Source organism: Schistocerca americana, chromosome 3, assembly GCF_021461395.2.
Source record: "Schistocerca americana isolate TAMUIC-IGC-003095 chromosome 3, iqSchAmer2.1, whole genome shotgun sequence".
NCBI classification, from domain to species: Eukaryota; Metazoa; Arthropoda; class Insecta; order Orthoptera; family Acrididae; genus Schistocerca; species Schistocerca americana.
In genome coordinates this window covers 269,209,207-269,224,240 of record NC_060121.1, presented here as the reverse complement: position 1 = coordinate 269,224,240, position 15,034 = coordinate 269,209,207, and positions in this window count along the sequence as shown.

Here is a 15,034-nt window from a genome sequence, read left to right as displayed (position 1 = left end):
CCTCTGTATTTGTCTTTACTGTTCCCACCACGATTTTGATATTACTTGTCTGTTGATCAGCGTGTGCCTTAGGATTGCCATTGTGTGTTTTGGCTGGTTCTAAGGAACTAGGTCTTTGTTTCTGGTGAAATAACAACAGAAATCAATGTGGGACGTACGACGAACGTATCCGTGGATGAACATTTCGTTTTGGTTACTTTACGACTGTGACCATTTTTGTTAAAATTGTTGGATGTAACGTCCGCCAGTTATGCCGAACACCGTTTTTTCGAAGTTTCCAAACATGTTTCAGGACCTCTGTGCCATCATTAGTGGGTTTCCGTTTTATTTAATCTACAATATGAACATTTTTACTCAATTATTACAAAATTACAGAAATATTTAGTGGAAAGAACTATTTCTTTTTGTTAGTTAATACCTTTACATTCGGTTTGCATGGTTTTGCAGGACTACTTGCGTTTCATTTCGTACTTGTAGCTTGTCATCTGTAACCAAACGATGTTGATGAGAAATTTTGTTGGGAGTTAACCTATCATCTTACGCTTTAAACATAATTCAGTTTGTCGCGATATTTCACGCATATATTCGTTTTTACTAACGTTTTTGTGTGGCAAGCCCTTTTTTCTCAACATCCTGATGAGGTGTTACGAAGCACACGTAAGTATAATGCATATTTTCAGAAAATTGGTCGTAAAAAGTACTTTACGCTTCACCAAAACACACAGTAATCGTGGTTGTTGTGTGTCCCAGGCCAGTCAGTGTTCATTTGTTTAACAGTGAGATTGGCGCCAAATTTTAATGAGCCTTTGGGGATGGCACAGAGGTGCAGAAACATGTTTGGGAACTTCGAAGAAACGGTGTTCTGCATGGCTGGCGGACGTTACATCCAACAATTTTAACAGAAAACACGAAAAATACAAGAGCTGCAAATCCAAATGGTGAACGTGTTTGTTAAGCTGAGCCCTTGTATGGCGTAAGGCGGTCTTAATCTTCCACCTGCAAAATCCTGCATTGAGAGCCGTGACATAAATCATGGCTTTTTTACCTCCTAATATCACGTCGGACCTTCTTCTGCTTGTCGTAGTGCACCAACTCAACAAATCCGTTGGAAATCTGCTACAAAAATATTGAGCCATGCTGACTTTGTCACTGCGAAAACCTTGCCACTGAAGGATTTTGTGCACTGACTGACCTCTCCATTATGTCCCGTAAATGTCCGATGGCGTCGGGCGGTCTGGGTGGCCAAACCATTCGCTCGAACTGTCCAGAATGTTCTTCAGACCAATAGCGAACAACTGTGCACGGTGAGATGGCGAATTATGATCCATAAAAATTCCATCTTTGTTAGGGAATATGAAGTCAATGAATAACAAAGATTTCCCATTCCTCTAGGGTCCAACCAATGAGGTCACAATCCCAGGAGAAGCGCTGCGGGCGTCTGCTGCCACAGTCCAGTAACGCCAGATTTCGTCGCACTCTCCTAACGAATACGTCCATCGTACGTCCCATACTGATTTCTGCGGTTATTTCAGGAAGTGCTGCATATCTGTGAACACTGAAAACTCTACGCAAACGCCGCTTTTCCCGGTCGTTAAGTGAAGGTCGTTGCCCACTGCGTTGTACGTGGTGAGAGGTAATGCCTGAAATTTGGTATTCTCGACACAGTCTTGACATTGTGGATCTCAGAAAGTTGAAATTCTAAACGGTCTCCAAAATGGAGTGTGCCTTTCGTCTACCTCCAACAACCATTCCGCGTTCAAAGTCTGTTAATTCCCATCGTGCGGGCATAATCATGTCGGAAACCTTTTCATATAGTTGACCAAACTACAAATGACAACTCCGGCAATGAACTGCCCTTTTATGCCTTGTGTACGCGATGCTTCCGCCATCTGTATATCTGCATATCGCTATCCCATGAGATTTTGTCACCTCGGTAAAAAGGAGATAGCTCACTGCTTAGATTTGAAAATCTAGATTAAGCTGTCAGTAGTTCCAGTTACATGAGTCATAGTTTGTCTTACGTGGCAACTTGCATAGTTGTAAGTGACGTTAAGCTTGTTACAGTTAACAAGTTGTGAGCACTCTAACTTAAATAGGTTTGGTGTAGCTTAGAACGACTGCTACTGTCTTCTGTTCTCAAGTAATCGTTATTTCTAACTGAACACATGGAAAAAATTTAAGTACACTCATGCTCATAAATTAAGGATAATGCTGATACGTGGTGAAATAACGCTCTAGTGGGCGGTTTGCGGGTTTAAATCACCTCGGAATATGACCATGCAGTGCATTTGACCTGCGGTCGTCGCACGGAGGCGTTGGCAGCAGTCCACATACGCAGACGTGTGTAGGTGCATGTCAGAGTACGGTGCAGCGAGTAAGTGTGCAGACGATTTCAGACATGCTAATGGTGACAGTGTGTTGAAAATAGCTCAGAGCACACATATTGATGACGTTATGAGGAGTAGAATACAGGACCGACTGGAAGATGGTCAAAAACAGCAGGTCTTAGCACGGGCCCTCCGTGTGCCACAAAGTGTGATATCAAGATTATGGTAACGATTCCGTGTGTCACAAAGTGTGAAATCAAGATTGTGGCAACGATTCCAGCAGACAGGAAACGTGTCCAGGCGCTACAGAACGGGACGTCCACAGTGTGCAACACCACAAGAACACCGATATCCCACCATCAGTGCCCGCAAACGGCCACTGAGTACTGCAGGTAGCCTTGCTCGGGACCCCACCGCAGCCACTGGAACAGTTGTCTCCAGAAACACAGTCTTCAAACGACTGAACAGACATGATTTATTCGCCCGGAGATATGCATTCCACTGACCCCTGGCCACAGAAGAGCCCGTAAAGCCTGGTGTCAAGAACACAGTACATGGTCATTGGAACAGAGGTCCCATGTTATGCTCGCCGACGAGTCCAGGTATAGTCTGCACAGTGAGTCTCATATGGCGTGAGCCAAGAACCAGATACCAACCCCTTAATGTCCTTGAAAGGGACCTGTCTGGAGGTCGTGGTTAGATGGTGTTGGGTGGGATTATGATTGGTGCACGTACACCCCTGCATGTCTTTGACAGAGGAACTGTAACAGGTCAGGTGTATCAGGACATCACTTTGCACCAGTATGTCCGCCTTTTCAGGGGTGCAGTGGGTCCCACCTTCCTCCTGATGGATGATAACACATGGCCCCACCGAGCTGCCTTCGTGGAGGAATACCTTGAAACAGAAGATATCAGGCGAATGGAGTGGCCTGCCTGTTCTCCAGACCTAAACCCCATCGAGCACGTCTGGGATGCTCTCGGTCGCCGTATCGCTGCACGTCTTCAAACCCCTAGGACACTTCAGGAGCTCCGACAGGCACTGGTCAAGAATGGGAGGTTATGCCCCAGCAGATGCTCTACCACCTGATCTAGAGTATACCAACCCGTTGTGCGGCCTGTGTACGTGTGCATGTTGATCATATCCCATATTGATGTCGGGGTACATGCGCAGGAAACAGTGGTGTTTTGTAGCACATGTGTTTTGAGACGGATTTCTCAACTTATCACCAGTACCATAGACTTACAGATTTGCGTCGTGTGTGTTCCCTATGTGCCCATACTATTAGCGCCAGTTTTGTGTAGTGCCACGTTGTGTGACACCACATTCTGCAATTATCCTTAATTTATGAGCATGAGTGTACTTAACTGCCTAATGCATTTACGATTAAGTTTAAGGGCGCTGCTCAACTGAATGTTTCGTGTGATTTTAAATATCATTAACCAATACTGTTGTTGCTTGAAATGAGGTAAGTTGCTTACTCAGGTCTCTGTTTCAGAGTAAGAGTGCTTCCATTTCTCACTGGTTTCACACTCTCAGTATTTGACCTGCGCGCGCCGCCGTTGCCACCGACACCGTCTCCGTCCTTCTCGCCCAGTTCCTCCAATCTGGCACCTGACTCACTCCATGGACGTCGGGTGTTCCCGATTGGCGTGTTGTCCTGGTAATCGTTGATTAAATTTGAGAAAAAGAAAATGAAAATTTTCGAAAATAAAGTTGTCAGCCCAACCGACTCAGTCACAGACACCCAGCGCTCCACCCTCTCCCATTTTTTTTCCATTTCATGATTAAGAGTATCCAGATACCCCTCGGAATTGCTGAATTGACATTAGATGTCACGAGACGTACTCGCCAGTATAAAAGGAATACTGCGTTGTCTGTAGAGACGCAGTAACAGCAGGACGGATCAGTCAGGAAAGCTCGCTGGCTTCGAACGTGGAGTAGTTGCTGGGTGTCAACTGAGTGACAAATCCATCAGCGATATATCAATCCTTCCAAAACTGCGCAAGTCGAAGGTTGGTGATGTGACTGTGAAGTGAAAACGCGAAGAGACAACCACAGCTAAACCAAGACCAGATGCAGCCCATCTACTGACGGACAGAGACCGGCGGCTGTTGCGTGGATGGTTGTAAAAAATCGCTTGGTATAGGTGGAAGGAATGGGCTTCAAAGTGCTTCCAGCAGTCCAGCAAGCACAGTGACTACGCGTAGGGAGTGAAAAAGAATGGCTACAATGGTAAAGCAGCTCTTCATGAGCCACACAATTCTATAGTCATTGCGAAGCGACATTTGAGATGGTGTAAAGAGGGAGGTCACTAGACAGCGGGTAACTAGAAATGATTGAGTTGGAGTGATGAATAACGTTGTGCCCTGCGCCAATGCTACTGAAGGGTTTGGATCTGGCGAATGCCTGGAGAACGTTATCTGCACTCATGTGCAGTCCCAACTGTGAGATATGGAGGACATGAAGTGTATTCGCATTTGCTAATACGAACAATCATCAGCTGTATGAGGCAATTACGGCAATACCAATTTGTGCTGGACAGGGACTCGAACCGAGATTTTCCGCATGACATGAACGGTCACCTTGATCGCTTTGGCTGTACGTGCACGAGTCTCTGACAGACACAAGCTTCCTTATGTCATCGTTCGTGCGTCACAACCTGTACTCGTATACGTATTATGTAATTCCAACTGCGCGGGGTAGCCGCGCGGTCTATGGCGCTTTACCACGGTTCGCGCGTCTCCCCCTGTTGGAGGTTCGAGTCCTCCCTCGGGCATGGGTGCGAGTGTTGTCCTTTGCCTAAGTTAGTTTAAGTTAGATTAAGTAGTGTGTAAGCCTGGGGAACGATGGTCTCAGCAGTTTGGTTCCATAGGAACTTACCACAAATTTCGAAAATTTTGTAATTTCTGTACAGGGGGGACATTTTAATTGAAAGTCACTGACCGGTATCGACGGATAAATACATGCATGCATGTCTGAACCAACATTGCATCGTTCTTCTTAACAACACAGGTACTGCAAAACCGAATTTATCCACAAATACTAGGCAGGGACTTTCAATTAAAATGTCCTCCACTCTACGGGAATTACGAGTATATATCGCGTGTATAAGTACAAGCTGTGACGCAGAAACGACGAGTTATGAAAGTTTGGATCTGATCATGAGTATTGCACGGTAGCCAAAGCAGACACTGTCGTCATTCCCTTCCGTTGGTATTTCACAACGGCTGAAGTCGCCGCAGTGCCTGTTTCTTCAGACATGCATCCAAGTCAGGAGGATGATTGCATTGTCCTTCTTAATAACACAGGTACAGCAATATCGTAAATATGGAGAAGGTGGTTTTACAATATAGGGGTGTTTTCCGTGGTTATGGTATCGTATCCTCATTGCATTTGCGAAAACACTAAATGTGGAAGGATAAGAATTCATTCTATGGCATTGTGTACTGTGTACAGTAGAGGAACAATTCGGAGACAATGATTGTTTCAGCACGATAATGCACCTTGTCACGAAGAAGAATCTATGAGGCAATGTTTTATGGACAATAACATTCTTGGATTGGACTGACCCACCGAATGTTCAGATATAAACCATATGGAACACTTTTGGGATGAATTAGAGCGGCGGATGTGTTCCGGACTCCAATGTCCAACATCAGTACCGTCTGTGATTTCGACTGTTGAGGAATAATGGGCTACCATTCCTTTACAGATATTCAGACACCTCATTGGAAGAGTCCCCACCTGAGTTCAACTTGACACAAATTCGAAGGGCGGACACACTCTATATTAAATCCCCTCTCGTGTGTGTCCAAATACTTCTGATCATGCAATGTATATATGTGGTTCAGCAAGTGGTAGTCGGCTCTGCAGCAAATCGTTGCAGACACATATGGGGAAAAATTAAGTTGTGGATAGCCACATTCAAAAAGACACATAAAAAAAGCTTTGCATCACCCTGGTTCCCAGAACTCCTGCAAATAGACGTTGACTGTGGATATTGTATCACAGACACAAGCCCTTTGACTGTCAGAGACATCACTAAACTCGCCCAAAAAAGTAAACAACCACGTATGAGCAGCGCCTATTAGACGGAGGGGGTCCGACAGTCGATTAGTTCCAGTCATTCCACCAGGAAGGAGGTACACGGTTCGTGTTGTCTGTAGTTCAATCACGCCTAGACGTTCAATACCGCGGTTCGATAGCGTCTGCAATTTTACTTTGTGCCAGGAAGGGCTCTCAAAAAGGGAAGTGTCGAGGCATCTCGGAGTGAACTACAGTGAGGTGTTCGGACATCGAAGAGATACAGAGGGACAGGAACTGTCGATGACATGCCTCGCTCAGGCCGTGCAACTACTACTACTGCAGTGGATGACCGCGACCTAAGGATTATGGTTTGGAGTAACCCTGACAGCAACGACACCATGTTGTATATTGCTTTTCGTGCAGCCAGAGGACGTCGTCTTACGACTCAAACAGTGCGCAATACGCTGCATGATGCGCAGCTTCACTCCCGACGTCCATGGCGAGGTCCATCTTTGAAACCACGACACCACGCAGCGCGTTACAGATGGGTCCAACTACATGACGAATGGACTGCTCAGGACTGGAATCACGTTTCTTCACCGATGAGTGTCGCATACGCCTTCAAACAGACAATCTTCGGAGACGTGTTTGGAGGCAACCTGGTCAGGCTGCACGCCTTAGACACACTCTCCAGCGAGTGCAGCAAGGTGGTGTTTCCATGCTGTTTTGGAGTGGCATTATGTGGAGCCGACGTACGCCGCTGGTGGTCAAGGAAGGCGCCGTAATGGTTGTAAGATACGTGAATGCCATCCCCTGAGCGATAGTGCAACCATTTCGTCACTGTATTGGCGAGGCATTCATCTTCGTGGACGACAATTCGCTACCTAATCGTGCACATCTTGTAAACGACTTCGTTCAGGATAACGACATCGCTCAACTAGAGTCTCCAGCATGTTCTCCAGACATGATCACTATCGAACATGCCTAGGACGACGTGACCCACCAATCACTCTGAGGGATCTACGTCGAATCGCCTTTGAAACATGGGACAATCTGGACCAACAGTGCCTTGATGAACTTGTAGATAGTATGTCACGACGAATACATACATGCATCAATGCAAGAGGACGTGCTACTGGGCATTAGAGGTAGCGGTGTATACAGCAATCTGGACAACCACCTCAGTAGGTCCCACCGTATGCTGGTACAACATGCAGTGTGTGGTTTTCATTAGCGATGAAAAGTGCGGAAATGATGTTTATGTTGATGTCTATCCCAATTTTCCGTACAAGTTCCGGAACTGTCTGAACCGAGGTGAAGCAAAACATTTTTTGATGTATGTAATAAGACACAGAATGAAAATACTAAAATCATTTCTGGATACATCTGCCACAAACGAGACGTCCGCTTCTTATTACCTGACATGACCAATTTGCTACAGTTGTGGGAGGTCCTGAGCGGTCGAGGTTTATGATGACTCCCTAACGCTTTTAGTGTCTCGTGAAGTCTGCCACAAAAAGTTGTCACTGTCGGCATTGCTAAATGGTGAGCTATGCCCTGCACGTTGCTCTCACTAATGCTATTGTTCATGAGTACAAAAAAATATTTTTACCGGTCATTGGTTGTTCTTTCACGATCTAAACTCAGCCGCGAGACTTTTGTTTCTACGAGAAGCGTTCAACAAGTAATGCAACACATTTTTTCTTGTCTAGTTTTGGTTGAAAAATACGGAATTTGTTGTGGGACACTGTGGAGTATTCCACTTCAGTCCCTATAGTTTCATGAAGTTCCGATTAGTTACCGCGTTATATGTAGCTTCTGTAGTGTCTTCTGTGATGGAGGTGTGTTCCAAGCAGAGGACTGTCATTGAATTTCTTCTGTCGGAGAACCAGAGCATCGTAGATATTCACAGGCGCTTGCAGAGTGTCTACGGAGACCTGGTAGTGAACAAAAGTGCGATGAGTCGCTGGGCGAGGTTTCTGTCATCTTCACGACGAGGTCACGTAAACCTATCCGACCTTCAGCGTGGGGGCTGGCTGCACACAGCTGTGACTCCTGCAGTGTTGGAAAGTGCCAAGACTCTCATTGGAAATGATGGACGAATCACAATCAAACCTCTCGCTGCACGTCTGAGCTCACTGTTGGCAGTGCTGACACACTCGTCCACCAGTTGGGGCACTCAAAGATGTGTGCCCGCTGGGTTCAAAAATGGTTCAAATTGCTCCGAGCACTATGGAACTTAGAACAACCTAAACCTACCTAACCTAAGGACATCACACATATCCATGCCCGAGGCAGGATTCGAACCTGCGGTCGCGCGGTTCAAGAGTAGCGCTTAGAACCGCTTGGCCACTCCGCCCGGCCCGCTGGGTTCATTGCTGCCGAACAGATGATCATAAAGAACTACGAAGGACCATCTGTGCGGAATTACCTGCGTGTTACGAGATTGACGGTGACGACTTTTTAATGAACATGGCCACAGGCGATGAAAAACGGGTCCCTCACTTCGAATCGAAAACTAAACGGCAATCTATGGAGTGGTGCGACACCACTTCTCTTCCGAAGAAAAAAATTCAAAGCAGCACTCTCACTCGGTAAAGTTATGGCGACGGTCTTCTGGGACTTTCAAGGGGTTATTTTGTTTGATGTCCTCCATCACGGTGCAACGATCAACTCTGAAGTGTACACTCAGGAAATTGACGAAAAGGTGATGGGGGTTATTGTTGCAGCAAGAAGTTGCCTCCGACGTCGACCAATAAGGTGGCGTAAGATCGTCGCATTGAGTGGAGATTATATTGAAAAATGGTACCCAAAAGAATGGGGAACAATACTGTGTATTGGAACCCTGAATAAAACCAACCTGCTTTCAGAAAAAAATACGTTGCATTACTTACTGAAGTTACCTCGTATATATGAAAATAACAGTTTGGTCATCGTTGCTGAAAATCAAACCCTGTTCTACCATGCAATATAATTAAGTGCTTATACAAATTCTCAATAGTGTATCCTATATTTCTTCTATGAAAAAGTTTATGCAGTAACTAACTACAGCGCGCTTGTTGTGGCAGGGTCTTAAATATGAGAGTTCAGTGTATTTTCGCCATTGCACGACTAATTTTCATCTGCCAAAGTTTTGATATTTTTCAGTCAACAGTATTGTCCCCTTCAAAGTACACTCATGCTGATAAATTAACGATAATGCTGATACATGGTGAAACAACCCTCTGGCGGGCGGTTTGCGGCTTAAAATCACCTCGGGGTATGACCATGCGGTGCATTTGACCTGCGGTCGTCGCACGGTGGTGCTGGCAGCAGTCCGCATACGCAGAGGTGTGTTGGTGCATGTCAGAGTACGCTGCAGCCAGTAAGTGTGGAGACGTTTTCAGACGTACTAATGGTGACTGTGTGTTGAAAATGGCTCAAAGAACACATAGTGATGACGTTATCAGGGATAGAATACTAGGGCGACAGGAGTCTGGTGAAACATAGTAGGTCATAGCACGGGCCCTCCGTGTGCTACAAAGTGTGATATCAAGATTATGGAAACGATTCCAGCAGACAGGAAACGTGTCCAGGCGCTACAGAACGGGACGTCCACAGTGTACAACACCACAAGAAGACCGATATACCACCATCAGTGCCCGCAGACGGCCACGGAGTACTGCAGGTAGCCTTGCTCAGGACCTTACTGCAGCCACTGGAACAGTTGTCTCAAGACACAAAGTCTACAGACGACTGAACAGACATGGTTTATTCGCCCGGAGACCTGCAAGGTGCATTCCACTGACCCCTGGTCACAGGAGACTCCATAAAGCCTGGTGTCAAGAACACAGTACATGGTCACTGGAACAGTGGTCCCAGGTTATGTTCACGGACGAGTCCAGATATAGTCTGAATAGTGATTCTCGCCGGGTTTTCATCTGGCGTGAACCAGATACCAGATACCAATCCTTTAATGTCGTTGAAAGTGACCTGTATGGGGGTCGTGGTTTGATGGTGTGAGGTGGTATTATGGTTGGTGTATGTACACCCCTGCATGTCTTTGACAGAGGAACTGTAACAGGTCAGGTGTATCTGGACGTCATTTTTCACCAGTATGACCGCCTTTTCAGGGGTGCAGTGGGTCCCACCTTCCTCCTGATGAATGATGATACACGGCCCCATCGAGCTGAAACCGTCGAGGCGTACCGTGAAACAGAAGATATCAGTCGAATGGAGTGGCCTGCGTGTTCTCGAGACCTAAACCCCATCGAGCACGTCTGCGATGCTCTCGGTCGATGTATCGCTGCACGTCTTCAAACCCCTAGGACACTTCAGGAGCTCCGACAGGCACTGGTCAAGAATAGGAGGCTATGCCCCAGCAGCTGCTCTACCTGCTCTACCTGATCCAGAGTATGCCAACCCGTTGTGCGGCCTGTGTACGTCTGCATGGTGATCATATCCCATATTGATGCGCAGAAAACAGTGGCGTTTTGTGGCACATGTGTTTCGGGACGGTTTTCTCAACTTATTACCATTACCGTGGACTTACAGATCTGTGTCGTGTGTGTTCCCTATGTGCCTATGCTATTAGCGCCAGTTTTTTGTAGTGCCACGTTGTATGGCACCACATCCTGCAATTATCCTTAATTTATGAGCATGAGTGTAGTTCCCTTCGGCAGCTATTCACCGGCGGAGTCGTTGTCCCCAATCTCGGTAGCGGCGCTAAAATGCTCAACTGGTACGGCCTTTAACATGTGGTCACATTTTCTTCAATGTTCCGGAAATGATGTCATTTTTAGAATTTTTCAATTTCGGGAAAAAATGACAAGGATTGAGATCAGATGAACAGAGGGGCTGTGGAACAACGGAAATGCCTTTTGAGGTCAAAAATTTCGTGATGGAAGAGGCCGTGTAGTATGTAGTTCAGTCAGTAGATCACTTGTTCCCCGACAGGCAAATGTCCCGAGTTCGAGTCCTGGTCCGGCACACAATTTTAATCTGCCAGGATGTCTTACCTATCCAGTTGTTTGAAACTGCCTCATAGAAACAAGACATCTTTTCCCCTGCTGGACTTGGGCTCTGTTTCATGACTGGTATGTATCACCCCCCCCCCCCCCCCCCAATTCTTAATCTTAATTTCTCTTCTATCTCCTTTATGTCTGGTTTGTTAATTTTGCTGCTCCCACCGTTATGGTAAATGAGCTGCAGTAAAACTACCTACATAAACATATACTTAGCTGGCCACGTTGGACTGATAGCGCAACCTGTTGATTGGTGCAACAAGCTGAACGGGTCTCGTGAAGCTTACCAGACTTGCGGAAACCCAAGCTGGCCTTTTTTAACCACTGTGCTTCAGCACACATGTGCTCTTGTATCTCCGTTGTGGCAACTTGAGCTGCTGTAATGGTTGCGGCGGAGATGGGGCAGGCACGCAGGAAGGAGAATTTGTTGAACACATCTGAACGCAAATGCTGACAGATTCATTGAGAGAATCTTGGTGGCATCCTTCAGTTGTCTGTCAGTCTTTAAACAGGTCACGTCTTTCACAAAGGAGGTAACAAAACCTTCATTTGACCAATACTTCAGTATGCGCGTTAGTCTGGAATCCATACCAGTTAGGCCTGATCGAGGAAATGGAGAAGAATCAAGGAAGAGAAGAAATTACGAAAGCTTCACGAAGATGCTTAGCCAACTTAAGTGGCAGGCGCTGCAATAGAGGCGTTCTACTTCATGTTGTGGGCTACTGTTTAAGTTCGGGAAGCGTACTTTCCTTGAATAGTTAATCGATGCATTGGTTCGTTCCATGTGTATCTCGCAGATAAGACCATGAAGATAAAACTGGAGAGATTCGAGCCCACACGGAGTCTAACCAACAATCGTTCTTCCCGCGAACCATTCACGACTGGAACAGGAAAGGGGGGAATTACAGAGGTATACAAAGTATCCTCCACCACACACCACAGAGGGATTGTGGAGTATAGATGCAGATGTAGATATGTACAAAAGCTGGATTATAGTGTAAATCTTTCTCCAGCTACTCAAAAACTAAATAAAGAATTCAGAATCAACTGATCTTAGGAACTGTTTTTATATGGCTTTTAAAAAAGTTTTGTGTCTTTCGTCCAAATGGATAAATTGGAATAAGATTATTTTACGATAGGTAATCGACAATTGGGCGGCATTCAAAATTTGTGAGTTATAGTCATTTTTCAACAAACAAGAAACACACTGCTGGATTCTAACGTGCTCGTATTTTTCTTGAATATTGAAATTTTGATATGGTATTGACCAAAATATCATGAGTGGTGTATGAAATAGTTGAAGTCATGGATGTGTGAAATATTTGATAACGTCGGTGTGTCAAAAGAAAGAGCAGCCTACATTTTTATGAAGAATTAACTACGAAGAAGTTTTGTGAATGATGGAGTGTCACTTTGTGGAATAAGACCAAAAAGGAGGACAATAATTTCTCAGCAGTTTTTTCAACAGTGTTCGAAGGACTGCAACTGGTTTTGTGCACCAGTTACTACTGCCAGATAGACACTGGATTCACGGCTTCATGCCAAAACCGAAACAGGAAACAAAATAGCAGGAATAAGATCTGAAAAGGCGAAGTAGATTTCTTTTCCCAGAAGTTACTCTGCAAGCGACTGGAATGTATATGAATCATTGGCCTAAATAAAGCACAGCTGAGTATTTGCCGGCCGGCCGTGTGACCTAGCGGTTCTAGGCGCTCCAGTCCGGAACCGCGCTGCTGCCTCAGTCGCAGGTTCGAATCCTGCCTCGGGTATGGATGTGTGTGATTTCCTTAGGTTAGTTAGGTTTAAGCAGTTCCAAGTCTAGGGGACTGATGACCTCAGATGTTAAATCCCATAGTGCATAGAGCCACTTGAACCATTTGAGTATTTGCGTACTTGAAAAATACGAATCTATAAATCTAGAATGCAAACATTTACTTCGTTATTCTAGAACAGTTGTAATTAATTGAATCAACCTGGCAAACAAATATTCAAAATTTATAGAGAAGAAGCATTACCTGTGAATGAGAACTGAATTTGCTTGATGATAGAGCTCATCACTACCGATTCCCTTTCACTCTGTGATATACGGTGGGCCAGAAGTCGCTCCCTATTTTTAAACGTCCATAAATTTCTTGATTGCTGATGTTTATAAATGAACGATCCCTGAGAATACCTTGACTGTCCTTAGCATCTTGTTACGGTGATCCTCGAGACGGAAGGGAAGTTGACTGTAAAAGAGCGCGCCCAGGTCGCTTCACAGTCTGAAGTGTGCTGACCTATAGCCATTGTTCAAAGATGTTCGTGGCCCTCAAGCCACACCTGATGTTACAACCATTAGGAATAGTCAGACTAAAGCTAATAACAGCTGGGTCAGTTGTGAACAAACCACTAGGAGTACGATCCTCGGTGGCGCAATCTCCAGAAAATGTAGCGGCAGTGAGGAACGTCCGCGCAGGCAGCTCGTGAGAGTGGAATCAGGAGGAACACGGTGCGTGTTGTGTTGAAGAAGTACCTGATCTACAAACCCTGGAAGCCCCATCCTGTTTAGGAAATATCGCAGGAGGTTTGTGGCATGCGGTGGAATATGGGGAACTTATGTCATCATGGTATTAGTATTGGCCAGATTTATTCAAGAACATTATTTGGGACGATGAGGTGGAGTTTCACGTTGGGAGGTTCGTCAATCAACACGATTACCATTGTTGGGCAGAAACAAATCCAGGAAAAACAATGGGAAAGTGCAAAGTTCACCGAAGTTGACCGTCTGCTGCGGTATGGTCGCACATCATCTCACTGGTCCATTTATTCTGCAGGACACCAGGAACGGCGACCGGTACTGCGAGATGCTGAATGAATATGTGTGGTCACTGATACCACAGTGGGATCTGTTACGTACATACTTTTTCAGCAAGACGGAGCATCAGTTCGTTTTTCCTGCATCGTTCTTCACTAGCTGGACGAACACTTTCCAGGACGTTGGCTGGGACGGCGAGAACCCCATGAATGGCCTCCGAGAAGTCCCATCGTAACCCCTTGTGACTTCTTCTTGTGTGGTTGGGCCAAAGACGAGGTGCACCGAACAAATCCAAGCACTCTGAACACTTTAGAGAAGAGGATCACAGTCGTCCTCTGTAATGGGTAATGTACCTCTAACTTTCCTGCGGACATCAATTCTTGACATTCCTATACGTTTACGTCGGTAGGTCCACAACACACGAGCATGTGTGAAATTGTACTATAGTACACCCATTCTCATGGTCCTGAGAACCCGTTGTTCCATGTTCAAATATTCAGTAACAAAAAATTTTTGTCATTTAAAAACAAGAGACCGACTTCTCACACAAAGAGAGAGAGACGGTGTGGGAGGGAGGAGGGGGCGGGGGGTTGGGCAGTGACGGCTACTGGATCCGATCGTTCGAGGTGGAATATGCATTGCACTTGCTGTTGTGCACTCTAAACATGCCACAACAACGGCTTCAGAATTTGCGTGTTAGATGCCGTTATCTTTCAAACGTTGTGATCTATGCATCTGTGTCTGAATTTCGAATTATGCTTGTGTTTTAATATATCGCAACATTTTAACCTCTTCAGTCGCGAGGTATCATATACAGGGTGATCAAAAAGTCAGTATAAATTTGAAAACTGAATAAATTACGGAATAATGTAGATAGAGCGGT